This window comes from Gopherus evgoodei, chromosome 7 (assembly GCF_007399415.2).
Source record: "Gopherus evgoodei ecotype Sinaloan lineage chromosome 7, rGopEvg1_v1.p, whole genome shotgun sequence".
Classification (NCBI taxonomy): domain Eukaryota; kingdom Metazoa; phylum Chordata; order Testudines; family Testudinidae; genus Gopherus; species Gopherus evgoodei.
The window spans coordinates 115221223-115241023 of record NC_044328.1 but is presented as its reverse complement, the minus strand read 5'-3'; positions in this window follow the sequence as shown (position 1 = coordinate 115241023).

The following is a 19801-nucleotide window of genomic DNA, read 5'->3' as shown; positions in this document are numbered from 1 at the left end:
AAATAGCATATGTAGCTCCTGGACTGAGAGCAGGCTTTTCCCTCTGGTAATTACTCTATCATTTCGTATGTGGCTTAAGAATATTTCCATGCATCTCACTTTTCACTTCTGTGCAAGCTATGGAGTTACTGTAGAAACATGATTTGCATAAGCACAAGATACAGATATTAGCGATGAGATGATCAGGAAGTGTTCTGATCAGCGGCCAGATTATGTTGGGCTTGGATTCAGACTTGACTCTGAAGGATGAAATCTCAAGACTTCCACAGTCTTGAGTAGTGGAAATCTCAGGAGGAGCCTCTGCTTATGAGATTCTCACCATTTCAGGCCAAACAGTCAAGACTTTGGCTCTATCCAAACCAGAACATAGGCTGGGCTTGTTTTGGGATCTGATCTGGAACCCAAAACAGTAATTTAACTTACCCCTTCCCCCAAAAATATTCCAAAATTTTGGCTTTGTGGTTCCTGTGTTGACCAGTATCTGGTAAATATAGCCAATAAATGAATTGGCTGCGAGTTAAACCCTCCCCCCCCCAAAAAAAAAAAAAACAAAAAAAACAACTAGCTATATTTCACCTTATACAGTCAGGGGTGCTGGAACAATTTGTATAGTGGGGGTGCTGAGAACCATTGAAACAAACTGTAACCCTTTATATAATGGAAACCACTTTAAGCCAGGGGGTGCTACAGCACCCCTAGTTCCAGCACCTACGCACACAGTTAATTTTGATCCTACACAATATTATAATTTCACTTGTTTTTGGTTCTGAGCAGTACAAGAAGACAGAATTGGGTTTGTGTAATGCAAGCACCTTCACGTGCATTTTCAGTCTGTTAATTTGCAGTTTTTCTATTTTCAAAAAACACCCGTAGTACTTGGTACAGCAATATGTTTATCTAAAATATCATTCACAGTATATTCTCTCTGTTGGAGTTGAGTAAGTGGTTCAAGATATTTTAGGGGCACTTGCTTCTGTAGTTAAATCTCTGTTGGAGCTGTCATTTATAAATAACAGCCTAATCTCGATTCATCTTCAAACCTGAAGTCAGAGTACTACTCAGATAATTTGTCTGTTAAACCATTAAATGTTTTTAATGGAGGTTAATATGCTGGTAGGAAATGTCTTGAAGTATGGTGTGGTAAGTAGGAAGGGCGAACTGTTTCAAATAAAATAGGAAATGCACAATTATTTGAGTCATCCCTCAAACCAAATCCCTAACTTTTTTTTTTTTAATTGAGCTTTGATTAGGGTTGTTCTTGCGAGATTTCCATCCTCTTTAACGAGCATCTCACAATATAAAATGTTCTTATGAGATCAGCTATCTTACGCAGCCAAGTAATAGTGGCTGTTTGTTTCAATGAGCACTTGAAGCAGCAATATGCCCTTCTGGGTTTGGACCTAACTTAGAACCATAAGATCAAGATTGGATCCCTGGATTTTAATTTTAAGCAACTACATTCAAAAGAGTGCGGACTGGAAGTTTTTGGTTTTGGAACACCTCTGATTCCTAGGTATCAGGACCATGAGAGTCACCCACAAAAGTAGTTTGAGGGGAAGCTGATTACTGCATCTGTCACTAATTGGAGATTGACCTGAGCCATTCACTTCAGATCTAGGTCTAGAATTCAACTTGTTTCCAAGTTGGATTGTCTTTAGATCTGGGAGATTGGTGGACTCACTACAGTGATATGGGCCAGCTGTGGAAGTTTGAGCAGGTTCTGAGTTTAGACTCTGAAAATCCTTTTTTCCCCATCCTAAAATATAGAGATTTGGATCAGCCTCACCTTGTTTCAGTAATAATGGTAATAAATACTCATTGTGCCTCTTCTCTATTAACATCACAATAACTCCACACTGTGGATTGACTCATTACCTCAAAATAACTCAAAAGGAGCAGATATGGATTTATACAATAGACTGTAATGGGTTTAGAGTCATAACAGTCTGTCAGGAAAATATTGTAATATCAATTTTAAAAATGATCTGAATCCATATGTGATAAAGTGCAAAAGTTATGGCTCTATTGGATAAACAATATGCATTTTTAAAGGTTCCTAAATGCATGTGCATCAGATAGGCCATAAGAAATTCTTATGCTCTACTGGTCAGAGCTGTATTAGTCAATTCTTAAAATGTACCCTACGGAGTTGTAGAAATAATGCATTTTATGGGAATTTTATTATTTTGTCTTGTATTTAACTAACAGAGGTGGGAGGAAATATACACACAATTCCCCTCCATCCATATTTCAACAGTACTGAGTCTCCTTGAAGCCAGTGAATCAAATGAAATTCACTGGTACTCTAGGAAGGCCAGAACGTATTGAGAATATTTCTCACTTTTCTCAGGCCCTTTCCGGAAAGCTTAAGGGCCTCATCTTGCAGCCATCCCTCAGGCAAAATTCTCACGGAGGGCTGCCTCCCACACTAACTGCAATACTACCGTAAGCTCCAAAGGCAAATGAAGAATAGAATTTCAGCCTTAATCCATTTTTTTCTTTGACCAGTTTCAGTACATCCACTAGTACTAGAAAAACTTTTTAATAGCAGACAGTAAATCCTTTTGTCCCAGTACTGTATGTATCTGGGTGTGCCAGCTATGTCTGTGTAAGAACTGCTGTACAGAAGAAAGGCTGAATAATCATGAATTGTGTTAAAAATATCTGGCCTTCTATCCTTGCAGATTTATTTATAACTAGGGTTGCTAACTTTCTGATTGAGGAAAACCGACTGCCCCGCCCCTGCCTCTCCTTCTCTGAGGTCCCGCCCACTCCATTACACCTCCCTCTGTCACTTGCTCTCCCCCATTCTCGCTCATTGTCACTGGGTTGGGCAGGGATTTGGGGTGTGGGAGGGGCAAAGTCTCCAGGGTGGGGCCAGAAATGAGGAGTTCAGAGTGAGTGTGTGGGGGGCTCCAGGCTGGGGTAGGATAGGGAGTGAGAGGGGGGTACAGGCTCTGGGCTGGGGCCAGAAATGAGGGGTTCAGAGTGTGGGGGGTCTCTGGGCTAGGGCAGGGAGTTGGGATGTGGGCTCTGGCTGGGGGTTCAGGCTCTAGTTTGGGGCTGGAGCTGAGGGGTTTATAGTGTGGGAGGGTGTGCGGGCTCTGAGAGGAAGTTTGGGTGTGGGAGGGGGCTCAGGGCTCGGACAGGGAGTAGGGGTGGGGGGGGTAGGGCGAGGGAGGAGGATCAGGGCTGGTGCAGGAGGGAATTTGGGGTGCGGGATCCCAGCAGCACTTACCTCAGGGAGCTCCTGGAAGTGGCTGACATTTCCCTTTAGCTCCTAGATGGAGGCGCTGCCAAGCAGCCTTCTGCAGGCACCACCCCCACAGCTCTTGTTGGCTGTGGTTTCCAGTCAATGGGAGATGTGGAGCCAGAGCTCGGGGCAGCGGCAGCGCACGGACCCCTGTGGCCGTGCGTCTGCCTAGGAGCTGGAGAGAAATTCTGGTTGCTTCCGGGAGCCACATGAAGCCAGGATAGGAAGGGAAACTGCCTTAGCCCTGCTGCACCATTGGCTGGAGTTTGAGAGAGATAGAAATAGTCAGTAGCCCAGTGGTTGGGGCACTCAGCTGGGATTCAGGAGACAAGGTTCAAGTCCTTTCTTTGAATCAGGCAGATCAGGAACTAGAACTTGGTTTCGTACATCCCGGATGAGTGCCCCAACCATTGGACTATTAGTTATTCTGCTTTTTATTTCTCTTGACCAGAAATCCCATCCTGGACCTGAGAAACCTTCCCATCCCCATAAAAAAAACCTGTGGTATTTTCCTGCAACAAGTTTTGTTTTTTGACTTTGTAGTTTTGGAGCCAAGACATTCTAGTAAGGGCTGTAACAGTCATATCCTCTAGACTGGCACAAAGAGGGATATGTAACTCTCACTCACCAGCGGGTTACTAATGCATATGTCTGCATGTGTACTTTTTGAGTATAAGCACCTGTGTGTATATATGTACATGCTGGTGCTTGGGTGTGCCTGTGCATTAGCCCATTTGAACAATACGTAGTAATATTGCTATGCTTTTCTGAAGGGCCAAAGCCAGCTTTTAAATCTTGAGTGTTGACTCATCAGTTTGTCAAGGGAAAAAGTGTCAGAAGTAGGATGGGGTAGAAAAGATGGATGAAGGTGCTGAAGTGGATTAATTTATGAGCACTCATTACAGCGTACAAGGTAAAGGGAAACCACAGGCTAGAGTGTATATTGTAAATGGAAAAAACGAAAGGCACATGTCTTGCGAGGCCTTGTGTGCCACCTGTGGGTGCAAGCAGAGTTTATGGTGTGGCTACTCTCAGGCTTCTGGTGGGATGGGCTCTCTTAAAGGGGCAGAAGCCACTTCCTTCCTGAAAGCTGTGCAGATGGGTGGGGGCAGGGCAGCCATGCCACAACCGCTCTTATGTGGTAGCTCTCAGTGCCAGCTGCTTTATGTGGATGCCTTTAAAGAGACAGAACCTCTTCCTCAAAAATTTGCTAGATCTCTGCTGGCACAGCTCCCATCCTTGCAGGTTCCCTGAGCCCAAACATCTATGAAACAATTTTACAGCCCAAGCCCTGCGAGCCTGAGCCAGCTGACTCGGGCCAGCTATAGGTGTTTAATTGCTGTGCAGAGAGACGGTGGCAGGGTTGGAGGCAACTCTTTCAAAAGCAGCGTCCCAGATGGCAGCCTGTGCAGCCTATCCAGATGGTGGCCCTGTCAAGGTTAGGTAAGGCTAAGTCCTGGGTGTCAGGTCAAAGTGATGTTGAACACTTGCTGTAGTCCACTGCTCTGAGCAGCAGTAGGTCTCACGGCTCCTGCATGCCTCTTCCACACTTGCAAGCTAATGAAGAGGTTGAGCATGAGCAAACAAGATGCATATCAGGGAAGATGCAGGGGCAAGCACAGTCTCAATCATATGAATGAGTTGCTTTGCTACATGCTCCATTTGTTGGCCTTACTCCTGCTCCTAGGTAGGAATAACTTGGAGCTCTTCTCAATTCAGAATCAAGATCCAGTGCTTATATGTGCAACACTGCAATGGTGTGCAAGCCCCAAGTGTCCTCCTCCTCTCACTGTCCTGCACTTGTCCTTGAGAGGTGGGTAACTCCTGTTAGGGTTATTTCATGCTTTGAAAATGCCCCCTGCCTCTAAACCAGTGGTCTCCAAACTTTTTATGCCCAAAATCACTTTTTGAATCTAAGGGCAACCCAGGATCTACTCTAACCCTTCCCCAAAGCCCTGCCCTGCTCACTCCATCCCCCTCTCTCTCCGTCGCTCACTCTCCCCACCCTCACTCACTTTCACTGGACTGGGGCAGGGGTTTGGGAGGAGGTGCGGGCTCTGGGCTGGGGCCAAGGGGTTCGCAGTGTGGGAGGGAGGCTCTGGGCTGAGTCTGGGGCAGGTGGTTGTGGGGCAGGTGGGGGGTGAGGAGTGCACTCTAGGAGGAAGTTTGTGTGGAGAAGGGGGCAAAGAGGGTTGGAGTAGGGTGTTGGAGTGCAGGAGGGGGTACAGGGTGGTGGCTCTGGAAGAGGGGTCAAGGCTTTGGCAGTGTTGGGGTGCAGAAGGGGATATGAGGTGCAGACTCCGGGAGGGGCTCAGGGCTGGGGGTTGGAGTTCAGGAGGGGGTTTGGAGTGGGGCTTGGGATGTAGGAGGGATTTGGGGTGTAGAAGCGGGTATGGGATGGTGGCTCTAGAAGGGGACTCAGGGATGGGGGTTGGGATGTGGCCTCCTGGCGGGCAGCCCTTACCTCTGAAGGCTCCCAGTTGGTGGTGGGCACAATGAGACAAAGGCAGGATCCGTGCCTACCCCAGTCCCATGCCGCTCCCAGAAGGGGCCAACGTGCCCATGTGGCTCCTGGGGGGGAGGGGCAGGGGGCATGTGGCTCCGTGCACTGCCCCCTCTGCAAACACCGCCCCTGCAGCTCTTCTGGCCAATGGAAGATGCGGGGGTGGTGCTGGCAGGCAGGAGCAGCATGCAGAGGGAGACTACTGCCCCCAGGGCCATGGGGCTTTGCTGTCCGCTTCCGGGAGCGGCAGTATGGGGTTGGGGTAAGCAGGGAGTCTGGCTTAGGGGCAGCCACACTGCACCATCAGAGATAACGATCGACTGGGAGATCCTCTAGGATTGACCATTGATCGCGATTGAATGGTTGGTCACCGCTGCTGTAAATGCTCCTCCATCAGACTGAATATGTTCCTGCACCATATTAACATATATTTGTCATACGTCCGAACGCTAGCCCCAAGTCCCTGCCCCAAAGGAACCCTAACCCTAGGGTGGGACGCCCTCCCCATGAACTCTAACCCTAGTCCTGATCATGCTAATCTGCAAGGTTTTTCTTTTCCCTTTCACAAACTCTATGCCTAGGCCTTTAGAAAGCTCTCTCTTGAGTCCTATTGTTATACCTTGGCAATATTTTGAAAGGATGTGCTGTATATATCCAGAAAATAAATCCTGTAAGGGAAGCCACTCATGTGAAACAGCCCTGCATCTAAGTTGCCAGAGATGAGTAAAATATACATCAACTACTGAAAAGCATCAAATTTTGGCATCATGTTAATGCTGGCTACATATCACTCACATAGGACAAGCACTTGCTTTTTGATTTATGTTCACTGATAATGAAATGTCCATGATGATTAATTGTAGTCCCTTATGATATTGCCCTTATTCATACCTTTCTAGCATGAATGCTTGAAGTAAATAAATGTATATGTATTGCTGTGAAACTTGCCATTAGCTATTAAAATATTTACACACACAAGCAGTCCTTGACATGCTATTAAAAGATTTAGTGTAGTCTCATTCCTTGCAATTCATATTTATGTATTCTTTAAAGGCTACCCATTAAAATAAGATAAATAACTTCAGCATTATTTTTATGGCTGCATAAAATGGATGAAAAAAGTCACTAAACTTTGCATGCATTTTTGCCAATTTGTTTTACACACTTTGAATCCACATACTGTCAGTTTCTGCAAATTTTCAAAGATCCAATTTTTTTTAAAGAAACTAGTGAAATCTTTGGTACCTTGGAAATCTGTAGTTTCAAAATCTCATTCTGAAGTACAGTACTCAGACAGCTGACTTCAGCAATTTTGGTTTTTTGAGAGATGCCTGCAAAAGTTTAGAACCTGAAATAGAATTCTCTTTCACTCTGCCAAGCCTGACTCAGCATAATAGTTACATATAAACTGGTGAAGATTATTCTTGATTAGTGTGTATAATTGCAATTGCTATTTTACATAATAATCCCAGTACATATCAAGATTTGGCCCCATTTTGCTAGGCCCTGTAAAACATATAATACTAGGTCTCTGTCCTAAATACCTTACATTCTAAAAAGATACAAGCATTGGAGGAAAAAGGAACCCCAAGCAGAGGCCCATATCATGCGCTCTGATCTGCTGTGGTGGGTGCCTGCATTTACGTGCAATCCCATTGACCTCTGTGTGGTTCCAAACGAGCACAAAAGTCTAAGCGAGCTGATCTTACAGGATCAAGGCCACAGTGATCAGCATGATGTCAGGCTTGTCATACAAGTTCAACTTTTTACATTCCGTTTTTATGTATTTGCCTTAGTTCCGGAGGCAGGATGGGCTGATGGGGAAAGACAAGAAGGGACGAGTATGTTTCTGTACCTGTTTCCCACCCCATGTGGGAATGTTCCCACCACGGGCCTCACCTCATCTTCTGAATCACCCTGACTGCTTGAAAAAGGGGCTTAAAAGCTCTATGCAATTTAACTGCCTCCTGCTCGGTTTTCTCTTCCATTCTCCCCTTGCCCTCTTTGCACTGCCTAAGCCACATGACCAGCCATAACCTTCCTGTCTTTCCCACCCCATTCTCATCTCTGCACCTTTTTCATGTGATCTGCTATACTTGGATGCAATGGGCCAGAATTTCCAGCCTGTTCCACAGCACTTCAAGAATAATGCAAAGATGTCTAAGCTGCTATCTTAGCATGGGGTAGTCCTCAGCTGGCATAGAATTGGTGCTGGCTCCTACACCACCTTTCCCACAGCTCCTAATACAGCAGGCATGTCAGGAATGGGAAGATGTGAGGAAGAAGAATGGCTGTAATGCTCTGGAGTCCAGCTGTATTAGTCCAGCTAGTGGGCAGTTCTTTACAAACAGTTGCAAGGTGGCCACAAATCAGATGAACCCTGGCCTGTGTTGGAGCCAGGGCTGGGGAAGAGGATTGGCCAGCCATGACTAGCTTCCTGATGGTTTCTCTTCTCTGCTGTGCTCAGAAGAAAACTGAGCATGGTAAAGAAAAGAATCTGGCCCAATGTCTCCAATGTTTCTACCCCCTCCTGCATCAAGCCTTCCTTCAGACCATAACTTCCCTTAAGGCAGTGTTAGCTGATGCTTTAAAAAAAGTAAAAGAAAATTGTGGAATTGGCCAGACATGCTAAATGTCGCTTTGTGTTGAATCTAATCTTTCATCTATATATTGTCCATAGAGATTGTAATCTCTGGACAGAGACTCTGGACTCATCTTCATCTGTCAAGTGCCGAGGACAGATCACTGGGAATTAAGGATGAATAAATAGTGCAGAATTAGGCCATTATTTTGAAGTTTTCACTATAGGTGGGGAAGGTAACCTGGAATGGAAACTAAGATTCCTGATTTTCACCATTCCTGTTCTATCAGCAAATATCTCTGAAACCCACTGGCACGTTGTCCCATCCCCCTCTAGTGCTGGTGCACATAGAGGATGACAACCTGCTGTTGCCATCAGTTACTCTGTTTGCTCAAGTGGTAGAGGACTGTGTGTTGGATCTAAGGGTTCCAACCAAACTGATGGTCCTTGTGAATGTCAGTAAGATGCCATAGGATGGATTTTTTAAAAAAAACCTAGGAAGTTATGTACACAAAACCTAAATTAAAATAACATTATTAAGGTTGCTAATCAAGCACTCAGAAGTTAGGAAAGGATCCCTGCTTCATTCTGCACACATTATGGACCTGCTCTGGGGAAGTATCAGGATTGTGTTGTAAAGCAGACTGTAGTTTTTTGGGAGTAATAAAGGTGTAGAAAGACTGCATATTTCTAAATGCATTTATTTTATTTTGCAGAATGGTACTACTCCCACCTTAATTAGGAAAGTATGCAATTGTCAAAATCAATAGAGTTTCTCATTAGATTACTCAAGTTCTGACGGGAATATACCATGAGTCGTAAGGCCAAATTTCCTTTTTTTTTTTTTTTTTAAAAGGGGCAAGTTCCACTGGATTTAGCCTTTAGAGGAAGAAAAAATTGTATTAAACTATATATTTTTCAGAGGCTACAATGAGTTTCTTGTCATGCCTGAAAAGTTACATGCTTCAAGATGAATTAGTTTTGCCCTGCTTACAAATTTGTGACACTGACAAGAAGGGAAATGATTTTCTGTGCTCTGGGGTTTCGAGAAGGATTTTTGGCAGCCAGAAGGAGATGGGAGGAGTGGCTGCTACATTCATTACTTTTATTGGCTGCTGCAGTCTCTGCAAGCAGATAACAAAAGTTAGATTTTTAAAACAAAAAAAGCATTTTCCCTTCATAGTGGCGTACTAGTCTAGGCTGAGGAGAGACTTGAAGTGAGGTTTCTTAACATAATACAGCTGAGGCATTGTTGACTTTCTTAATATTCTACAGCAAGTATAGTAAGATCTTGAATATCTACTAACAAAGAGTCCCAATTTTCTCTGTCATTTCATTCTGTGTTAATGTCTTCTACACAGAAATTTTGTAGTGCCATCTGCTGACTCATTTTACCATGTTAACCTAACCAACTACAATATACTAAAATGAATTGCATTAGAAAGTTCCTAGTTTGTAGCCAAGATAGAGGTACTATCAGTATATAGTTCAAAGCAGGTGCAGTGAAACCTGTTTTAAGCAACCACTCAAGAGACCAGCATATTAGTTGCTTATTAGAGATGGCCTCTTACGGACAGTGGAACAGAATTGTACTATGGACATAATTTTAGGTCATATCAACGGCATAGCCCATGCTGTACTTGGTAGCTCTCTGTAGGCAGCATAAAGCTTTGCCCATTCTGCAGAGATTATGTGGTAGTGAAGCCCATTTTACAATAGCACAATATGGCTGATCATCTACACAGTGAGCAGCTCTCTTAGGCCATTCTCCTACAGCCAGTGTTGTGGAGGCCACGCTCATATAGCCAGTGCTGTGGATGTGGATACAAAATCCCACCAGACTTCTAAAATGGCCAGATCCTGTCTCCTGCTGTTGCCACTGTGTTGGCATCCTCTCACCTCCATGGCTCCTTCCTCAGGCACGTTTGTGTTCCTCACCATGTTACATTCCCTGTTTAAAACTGGAGCATTTTATTGAAACTTGTGCAGAATCCAACACACATGCACACATAGGATGACCAGACAGCAAGTGTGAAAAATTGGGATGGGGGTGAGGGTAACAGAAGCCTATATAAGAAAAAGACCCCGAAATCGGGACTGTCCCTATAAAATCGGTACATCTGGTCACCCTATGCGCACACACAGCTTGCGCTACCCCCCCACCCCAAAAACACAAGACATGATTTTTTTTGTATGTTTTCAAAGCAAAGATCTTTTGACTCCCAATCCCCTACTTTAACCACTAGGCCAAATGCCGTTAATAATGCCCATTCACCGCGCTCTCTCACTAAATGATCTACACCCTGAATCTATCTATGGTAATATCTTTCTGCACAAAATATTGTCTCTCTGAGTAGTATTTTTCTATTTTACTGTGATTTCTCCCCATTTCTTCCCCACAGCTACAATTAGTGTCACTTTTCTGGGAGGATAAAGGGTTAGATCTCAAAATATCCATCACCTCTTTTCCAGATAAGTAATCTCCATGTATTGTAGAAATAAAGTATACTGCAGTAATGAAGACAATTAGTTGATTATAGCTTACATTGCAGATTTTATGTAGCATACATGAAATTCAGTCCACTTTCTCTGATTAAAGTCACGAGCTTCTGGGCATTCATTGGAATTTTTAGCACCAGTAAGGGGGGGAAAAGGGGGACATTGAAGAGAGGTGGCAAATATTAAATAAGAAATGAAGCTGAAGATATTTAATAGTCAATGAAATATTTCTCCATAAATGTCAGCAACTTTTGTTTTGAGCTAAATATGTATAGTTGAAAAGACACTTTTCGGAAAGGTGGGAAATGGTAACAATCATCTGTGTTTCTGCTCTTCAGGATCCTCTGCAAACAGGCCATGGATTTATACTTGTGCTATAGTGATGAAATTCCCTCAATTAAAGAAAAAAAAGCTAACTCATTTTCCCTGGGTATGAATGGAATTCAAATAACAAAGAGGGAGACTGAAATATAGCTGGCAGGATATTGAGCATTCTTTACTTCCTCTAATAGATTCTTAGTCAGACCAAGTTATGGTTTATGCATATTTAAGTCCTAAATAGGCTCCCACTTCAATAAAATGGACACTGGGTATATAAGAGACCAAGGCCGGTAGTACCAGTGTTAGAACATGTGTGTGCAACATTAGTGCTTTTGCTAAATCTCTTATAATGTAGGGAAATCATTAGATTGCCTGAGTATGATTTATCCTTCACCCAGTATGCAAGACTTGAAGAAGAGCTCTGTGTAGCTTGAAAGCTTGTCTCTTTCACCAACAGAAGTTGGTCTAAGATATTACCTCACCCAACTTGTATCTTTGTTACTCTTGAGTCATTCTCATCATTGTCAATGGAATACTATGTGCAGCAGTGGCAGGAGAGACTGCAGAGTTTTCACATCCTCCATTTTCTAGTTGCTCTCTATTTAGAGGTGATTGAAACTCAATCTTTTCATTTTCTGACATTTCAATGTTTTTTTTGTTCTAAATAGGATCAAAACGTTGAAAGTTTGAAACTTCCAGTGGAACAAGATTTCAATTTTTTTTTCATTTTGGGTGAATGAAAACATTTTGTTTCAAGAACATCAAAATGTTTTAGATTTTGACTTAAAATATAAAAAACAAAATAAAAAATATAAAAATGTAGATTCACTAATTATTTTTAAATTATAAAATTAATATAAAACACATTTCAAAACAAAGTCATTTTGAAACCAAAAATTAAAACATTCTAGTAAGGTCAAAATATTCCAATTCAACTTTATCAAAATGCTTCAGTTAGATATTTCCCCCCCCCAATGACATTTCACTGAAATTGATACCTTCCTGCATAATGTTTGTTTCTCAGTGAACTGACATTTTCTGACAGAAAAATACTATGTCAGAATTTTTTTTAACCAGCTTTACTTTTTAGCAGGATTTTAACTATTCTATGTTGTGCACCCTCTGTATTGTTATCACTGCTTTAAAGTTATAGGAAAGGAATATACTGTACTGGTTTGCTAATAGTGCACTGGGCCTTAAGGGTGCATGTGTGTGTCTTGGCGCATCTGTTACAGCCCTTGAACCTATTAAAGCTAGGAGCTGTAGTTATAGGTACATGAATAGGCACAAGTATGTGACCTACACAAAGTTAAATATGAGACTTACTGTCTATAGGCAGGGGCAACAGATAGAGACCAGGGTTAAGGGAGCCCTAACGTGGGTGGTTTCCATAGTACCTAGGAAGGACTTCTTCCCTTCCCACTGGTGGAAGCTGAAAAGGTTTTGGTTTCTGGTTGCTCAGTTGTTTGTTGATTTGTTCTGCTTTGAGTTTTGAACATAAATCCACTCTACCCTTGTGGGTAGGGGAAACGGTAGATGTGGTACATCTTGACTTTAGTAAGGCTCTTGATACTGTCTCATATGACCGTCTCATAAACAAATTAGGGAAATACAACCTAGATGGAGCTACTATAAGGTGGGTGCATAACTTGTTGGACAGCTGTTCACAGAGACTAATCATCAGTGGTTCACAGTGAAGCTGGAAGAGCATATCACAGGGATCAGTTTTGGGTTTGGTTCTGGTCAATATTTTCATCAATGATTTAGATAATGGCATAGATAGTACACTTACAAAATTTGCAGACAATACCATGCTGGGAGAGGTTGTGAGTGTTTTGGAGGATAAGATTAAAATTCAAAATGATCTGAACAAACTGGAGAAATGGTCTGAAGTAAATAGGATGAAATTCAATGAGGACAAATGCAAAGTACTCCACTTAGGAAGGAACAGTCAGTTGCACACGTAGAAAATGGGAAATGACTGCCTAGGAAGGAGTACTGTAGAAAGGAATCTGGGGGTCATAGTGGATCACAAGCTAAATGAGAGTCAACAGTGTAGCACTATTGCAAAAAAAATCCAAAAAACCAAACATCATTCTGGGATGTATTAGCAGGAGTGTTGTAAGCAAGACAGGAGAAGTAATTCTTCCTCTCCACTCCACGCCGATTAGGCCTACACTGGCGTATTATGTCCAGTTCTGGATGCCATAGGCACTGACTCCATGGGTGCTCTGGGGCTGGAGCACTCATGGGGAAAAATTGGTGGGTGCTCTGCCCCTGTGCCCCAGCTTGCCTCCGCCTCCTCCTCTGAGCGCACCACCAAGTCCTGCTTCTCCCCACCCTGCCCCAGCGCTTGCGCCATGAAACAGCTATTTTGTGTGGCAAGTCATGGGAGGGAGAGGGAGGAGGCAGAATGTGACGTGCTCAGGGAAGAGGCGGGGCTGGGGCAGGGATTTGGGGAGGGGTCCAATAGAGACAGAGAGGGGGCAGAGTTGGGACGGGTCGGGGGATGCAAGCACCCACCAGCACCAAGAAAAGTTGGCGCCTGTGCTGAGCGCCACATTTCAGGAAAGATGTGGACAAAATGGAGAGAGAGAAGAGCAACAAAAATGATTAAAAGGGCTAGAAAATATGTTCTATGAGGGAAGACTGAAAAAAAATGGGTTTGTTTAGTCTGGAGAAGAGAAGACTGAGAGGAGACATAACAGTATTCAAGTACATAAAAGGTTGTTACAAGGAGGAGGGAGAAAAATGGTTCTCTTTAACCTTTGAAGTTAGGGCAAGAAGCAAGGAGCTTAAATTGCAGGAAGGAAGGTTTTGTTTGGACATTAGGAAAAACTTCCTGTCAGGCTAGTTAAGCACTGGAATAAATGGTGTAGGGAGACTGGAATATCCATCATTGGAGATTTTTAAGAGCAGGTTAGACCCACACTTGTCAGGGTTGGTGTAGATGAGTGGTTCTCAAACTGTCCACCCTTCCTGCAGCCCCCATTGGCCTGGAGTGGCGAACCACGGCCACTGGGAGCTGCGATGAGCCGAACCTGCGGACGTGGCAGGTAAACAAACTGGCCTGGCCTGCCAGGGCCTTTCCCTGAACAAATGGCGGCCCTAGTTTGAGAACCACTGGTCTAGATAATACTTAGTCCTGTCTTCAGTGCAGGGGACTGGACTAGATGACCTTTTGAGGTCCCTTCCAGTCCTATTATTCTATGATTATTATTTATTTATGTTCTATAGTGCTGTGAGCGCACCTAGCACTGTACGATAGAGAAGTTGTCAAAGAACTTTCAATCTATGAGACTGTTCTTACAAGGTGCTAAACAGCCTCCACTTGCATTGTCTTCCATGTTATAGTTAATTCCCTTTGAAGTCAGGGTGTTGAGAAGCTTTCAAGACTGGGTTTGGCTCAGTTCTTGCTGTGTTGCCTACCACTGGCACTTGGATAGTTCTGCATATAGTAAGGATTGTACTGAAATTCTTCTGCTTCAATAGCACAGGTCTGTATTATTTAAACCTCCCACATATTATACCTGTAGAGAGCCTATGACACAAAGTTGAGTGGTTCTGATTTCACCCGGTAGATGGCAGTGATACACTTACAGAATATCCTGCTTACTGCAAAGTTCCTTTGTTAGATAAAGGACATAAGGGGTTCATAGGAGGTTCAGATCTCACTTCTAAAACCAATATAACAAATCCCATGAACAGGACAGGTTGCATGGTTGTTACTATGCAGCTTGCTATGGTCAATCAGAACTTAATGGTGACAGAACTCAGGTTCTCCTGCTCCAAAAGTTCAGGCAATTTCACTAGAGGTAAAGGAAAATCTCTTACCTGTTAGCAGTAAAATGCATATGACACACAGTTTTTATTCCATTCGGGAGAAGACATTGGTACTCATACACAGTAGGCACTCTATTGCAATATTAAAATAGAAATAAATTACAAATCTACATAAATGTTTACAAAAATGTTTTGTTGTTCTCTTAGAATGAAAAGCAATTCGATTGCTTCAGGGTCTGTATGAGGAGATAAAATGCCATTGAAATTCCTTAAGGTTTGCAGTCAAACAAAATTTATAAATAATGGATTACGTGTAATAATGAATAAAAAATGAAACAAAATATTATTTGTCAGCAACTGAAGCTGCTGTTGACTAATACTTGTCTAAACAGCATATAGTCCTTTCCCTTGAGAATTATAGCATGGGAAGAAATAAAATTGGATAATCTGTCAACCATGGAAGGATGGATTGAAAATTTTTCTGAGGGATTTATAGGCTCCTTTGCAATTTTATGAATGGCAACAAAAAGGAACTGCCTTTGCATGTGAACACACATGACATCCGAAATGATAATGCATTCAATACTTTCTCTTGTGGTGACAATAATGTCATGAACAGGTCTTGCATAGACATGAAGGCAGAAGAGAATCAATATCCATCAATGAAGCCATCTGCGCGTAGTGGATTTTATATAATATAAACTTGCTTTCTGTCTTATCCGCTTGATAGGGTTAATTATGTATACAGAAGGAACACACAACAGCTTTGTCTCTTTATCTGTACAATTAATTGAATGTAACACTAGACAAAGACCAAACTCAGCCAGCCCCAGCATAGGAAGGCACAATACTCTTGGTTGTCAATGGGAGCTGTGCCTGCTTACTCCAGGGTTGAAATTGGCCAGGTGTGTGGACTCTGTCAAGGTGCAGAATCATATACTTGGTTGGGGGGGAATCCAAATACCATTATCTGCATTTTTAATTTATTTGACCATGTATGCTGTCTGTTTACTGCTTACATTTCACTCATCAAGGTCAGATAAACTAGATTATTTAATTTCTTTTCCAGCTGTTATAGAGGGCTGTAGTGTTTGCTTTGACCTCAGAGGTAGATACACAATCTGGTCACTTTTTAAAGATAAGGGGAGGGGTAGCTCAGTGGTTTGAGCATTGGCCTGCTGAATCCAGTGTTATGAGTTCAATCCTTGAGGGGACCATTTAGGGAATGGGAGTAAAAATCTGTCTGGGGACTGGTCCTGCTTTGAGCAGGGGGTTGGACTAGATGACATCCTGAGGTCCCTTCCAATGCTGATATTCTATGTCATTTATACCTGCTATCTTTGCACTGTTAATAGACATCCTCTGGCTTTGGCTCAGAAAGGTTATAGCTCCTGGGCCACGCTAACTCTGTGCTTTCTGGTCTACTGCATCTTTTTTCTTGTATTCCAAACAAATTCAGGTCTTCCCAATCATTCAGATATAAACCTGGAGGAAGTTGTCTCCCCACATAAAGGCCATACGCGCTCTGCTGTAGACCAGTTGGAGTTCTGTCATCTTCTAGATATCCCCATCCCTTGTATGCAAATGTGACTTGTTTCATGTTGCTTCATGATTATTCTTTGTTTGAATGAGTTTCCTGATGCATTTTTCTGGCATGATCCTTTCCTCTGACGGACCACCTGCGGCTTTTACATTTGTGCCACATATATTCTGACATCCTGTATTGTCTCAGTGGGGTTTTTAAGTGCCTGTGGCAATACAAGGAGCCTTTCTGACAGGAGCAAGTGCCTGTGAACTGTGTTCTCCTTTCCTGGGTGTTCTCTGGGCACATAGGCATGAAAAGTGATAAATGCTAAATGCAAAAAGCCATATGGCAGCCAAGTGGCAGTGCTGTCACTGCATCCAGAGATAGAACTTAGTGTTAAACAGGGGACCCATCTAAGTCTATCAGTGTTTGGAAGGGTCTGATTAACGTGTGAGCCAGTACAAAGTGTCATTTTAATAGACGGGCATGACAGTGAGTAGCCTTGAAACTGCATATGTGCATATCAATACCTATTTATATTCCTTTCTCTGCAATAAACAACTGTTCTAGGATTTCCAGTTTCACTGAGGTGTTGTTTTTTTTTTAAATCTGCTCATGGATCAAAAATAAATGCACTTTTTAACAACCCCCTCAACTTGCTCAGAAAAAGAATTTGACACTTTCTATTTAAGCCCTGCAGTCTTGAGAAAATCACTTGGGAGTAATTAATAAATCAGTTTCCTGGGGTGTTATCCTTTCTGGTGCAAATGCCTTCTGTGAGGTGTTTGAATGGTTTTGATTCATGCTGAGTTAAATTGTTGTTTTTCTTTGTAGATCTTCCATGTGATTTGACAGATTTTCTGCTCTTCAAATCTATATTATGCTTGTAAATACAAAACATCATCTAGGCTAGTGAATATGTTTCCATTCATTATAAATATGGCCAGCAGAGACCACTGCACTTTCACCCTATTAGGCAAATGCACATCTTCATGTATCTAATTTAATAGAAAGATTTCCTTCCATACGGTTCTTTAGCCAGAGGTGTAAGTTTGTTGTTAACACATACGTTGTCGTGAATTCATATGTAAATCAGTGAGTCTGACAAACTGGCATACAAATCATTTTAAATAGTAGAGAACTACACACTTAACTTTCCAGGCCATCATGGACTCCTGCTCAATAATGCACTCAGGTCGTTGAAATGAAACATCTCTCAGATGTTCCCAGTGGGTGACCAATAGATGGAAATGAAAAGAAGGCTCCAGGCCAATGGGAGCTGCGGGAAGTGGCCCAGGTCGAGGGACATACTGGCTACTGCTTCCAGCAGCTCCCATTGGCCTGGAGCAGTGAACCGCGGCCAGTGGAGTTGTGATTGGCCAAACCTGCAGATGCGGCAGGTAAACAAACTGGCTCTGCTCACCAGGGGCTTTCCCTGCACAAGTTTGGGAACCACTGGTCTAGTTAAAATAGTTCTCTATTATATCTTACAGCCCCTGCTGCCACCCTCTTCTCTCTGCTGGAATAGCAGCATTTCCCCTTTCCTTTTCTGCTGCTCAGCTTCTGAGGCCTGTCTTCACTATGGGAAAAAGAAAAAGTTACCTAACTCTAGGTAAAATCTTAGTGAAGATCCTTGTAGTTTTAACACAAGTTAGCAGCTTGAGTAATAAATAGGCTCCCCCGGAGTCTTTAACTTGACCTGTTAACTCATATGAAAACTATAAATTGCCTTGTCTTTACAGGCTTTTACCTTGTGTTCATTACTTTGAGTTCTCTCTTTTTTCATAGTGAAGATAACGCCTAACAGACATGTCAAAATTCTTGTTGTTCTTCCTGGCTCCACCAGTTCTGGCAGCACCACTAGCAGCCCCTTTCGTACCTGCTGTGAGGAAGGAGCAATTTCTCCCCGTCTACTATTTGCATATTAATTTTTATGAAGAACTAGAGCTCTTGCAGCTAGAGCAGGAACATTCTTTACTAGTTAGGGTTGGTGGGGGCCAGGTGGGGGGGGAGGTAGGAGATGGGGATCTTGGGTTGTGTTCTTGACTCTGTCGCTGACCAACTGTGTGATCTTGGACACTTAAAATTTCTATTCCTCTATTTACTCATCTGTAAATTGGGGATAGTAATGCTTATATGCCTTACAGGGGTGCTATGGGATATAATTAATTATAATATAGGTATAAAGCACATTGAGATCTTTGGATGAAAAGCAGCGTACATATGCAAATTTTTATTAAGCTAGTTCCTTCAGACATATTGCTAGAAGAGGACTGATGCAGCCATGCATCAATCTCATTACGACTGTAGCTTGGAATGCATTATGCATGTACCCCTCTTGTGTAGCAATGTGCAAGCGACAGGGTCCTCTGTTGCAGAAGCCTCCCCTAGGAAACATCATGCCTAGTTGAGCTGAAATATGGGCTCACCTGAGGGATGGCAAAGGTTAACCCCTATTTCTTTGCACCTCCTGCTTTTATTTATTGTCTTGCTAGGGGTTTTAAAAGAACCTGTCAGGCAAAATAAAAATTGAGAAGAAAATAATGTGGTTGTGTGCTCTGTAGAAGTGCAGGGCCAATGAAGAGGGCACACTTTGTATGGCTTCCTGGAGAGCTGAATAAATTACTTTTTATAGCAAGAGTGGAAAATTACATTGGAAGAGGGATGGGTTCACGTGTTTTGCTTAATTCTAAACTCCCCAACTTGCAACCTACAACATTTAAGTGAACAGATTTCAAATCTTTTGGGGTTCATGTTATTCTAGGAGTCCCCACACACTCCATTAAAAAAGGAAGTGCAGTTTTGTGGTTAAGGTACTGGCCTCAGGAGATGTGCATTCCATTCCCAGCTATGACAGAGATTTGCTGTATGATTTAGGTGGGACACTCAGGCCTTGCTTACGTGTTTGATGGATCTGAGGCCTTAATCTTGCTGTGTCTGGATTCCCCTTCAGTAAAGTGAGGATAATATTGCTTCCTTTCCTTCTGCCCTTTATCTGCCTTGTATATTTAGATTGTAACCTCTTTGGAACAGGGGTTGTTTCTTACTATATGTACGTACGGTATAATGCCTAGCCTAGCACAATGGGATCTTGATTTCAATTAGGGCCATGAGGTGCTTCTGTAATTCAGATATTAGTAGACTACCCTGTGCACAGACTCTCCTTCCTAACCCAGAGGATTAGCCAGAACGATAACCATCCTATGGAAGACGCCTGGAAAGATTTGAGATTCCATGAGCCTCACTCAGGCTGACACAGAGCCTTTCAGAGCGCTATATTCCCAATAACAGAAATGTTAGATGGGAAGCAGGGTACCTGCATGAGTCTTGGTGGGG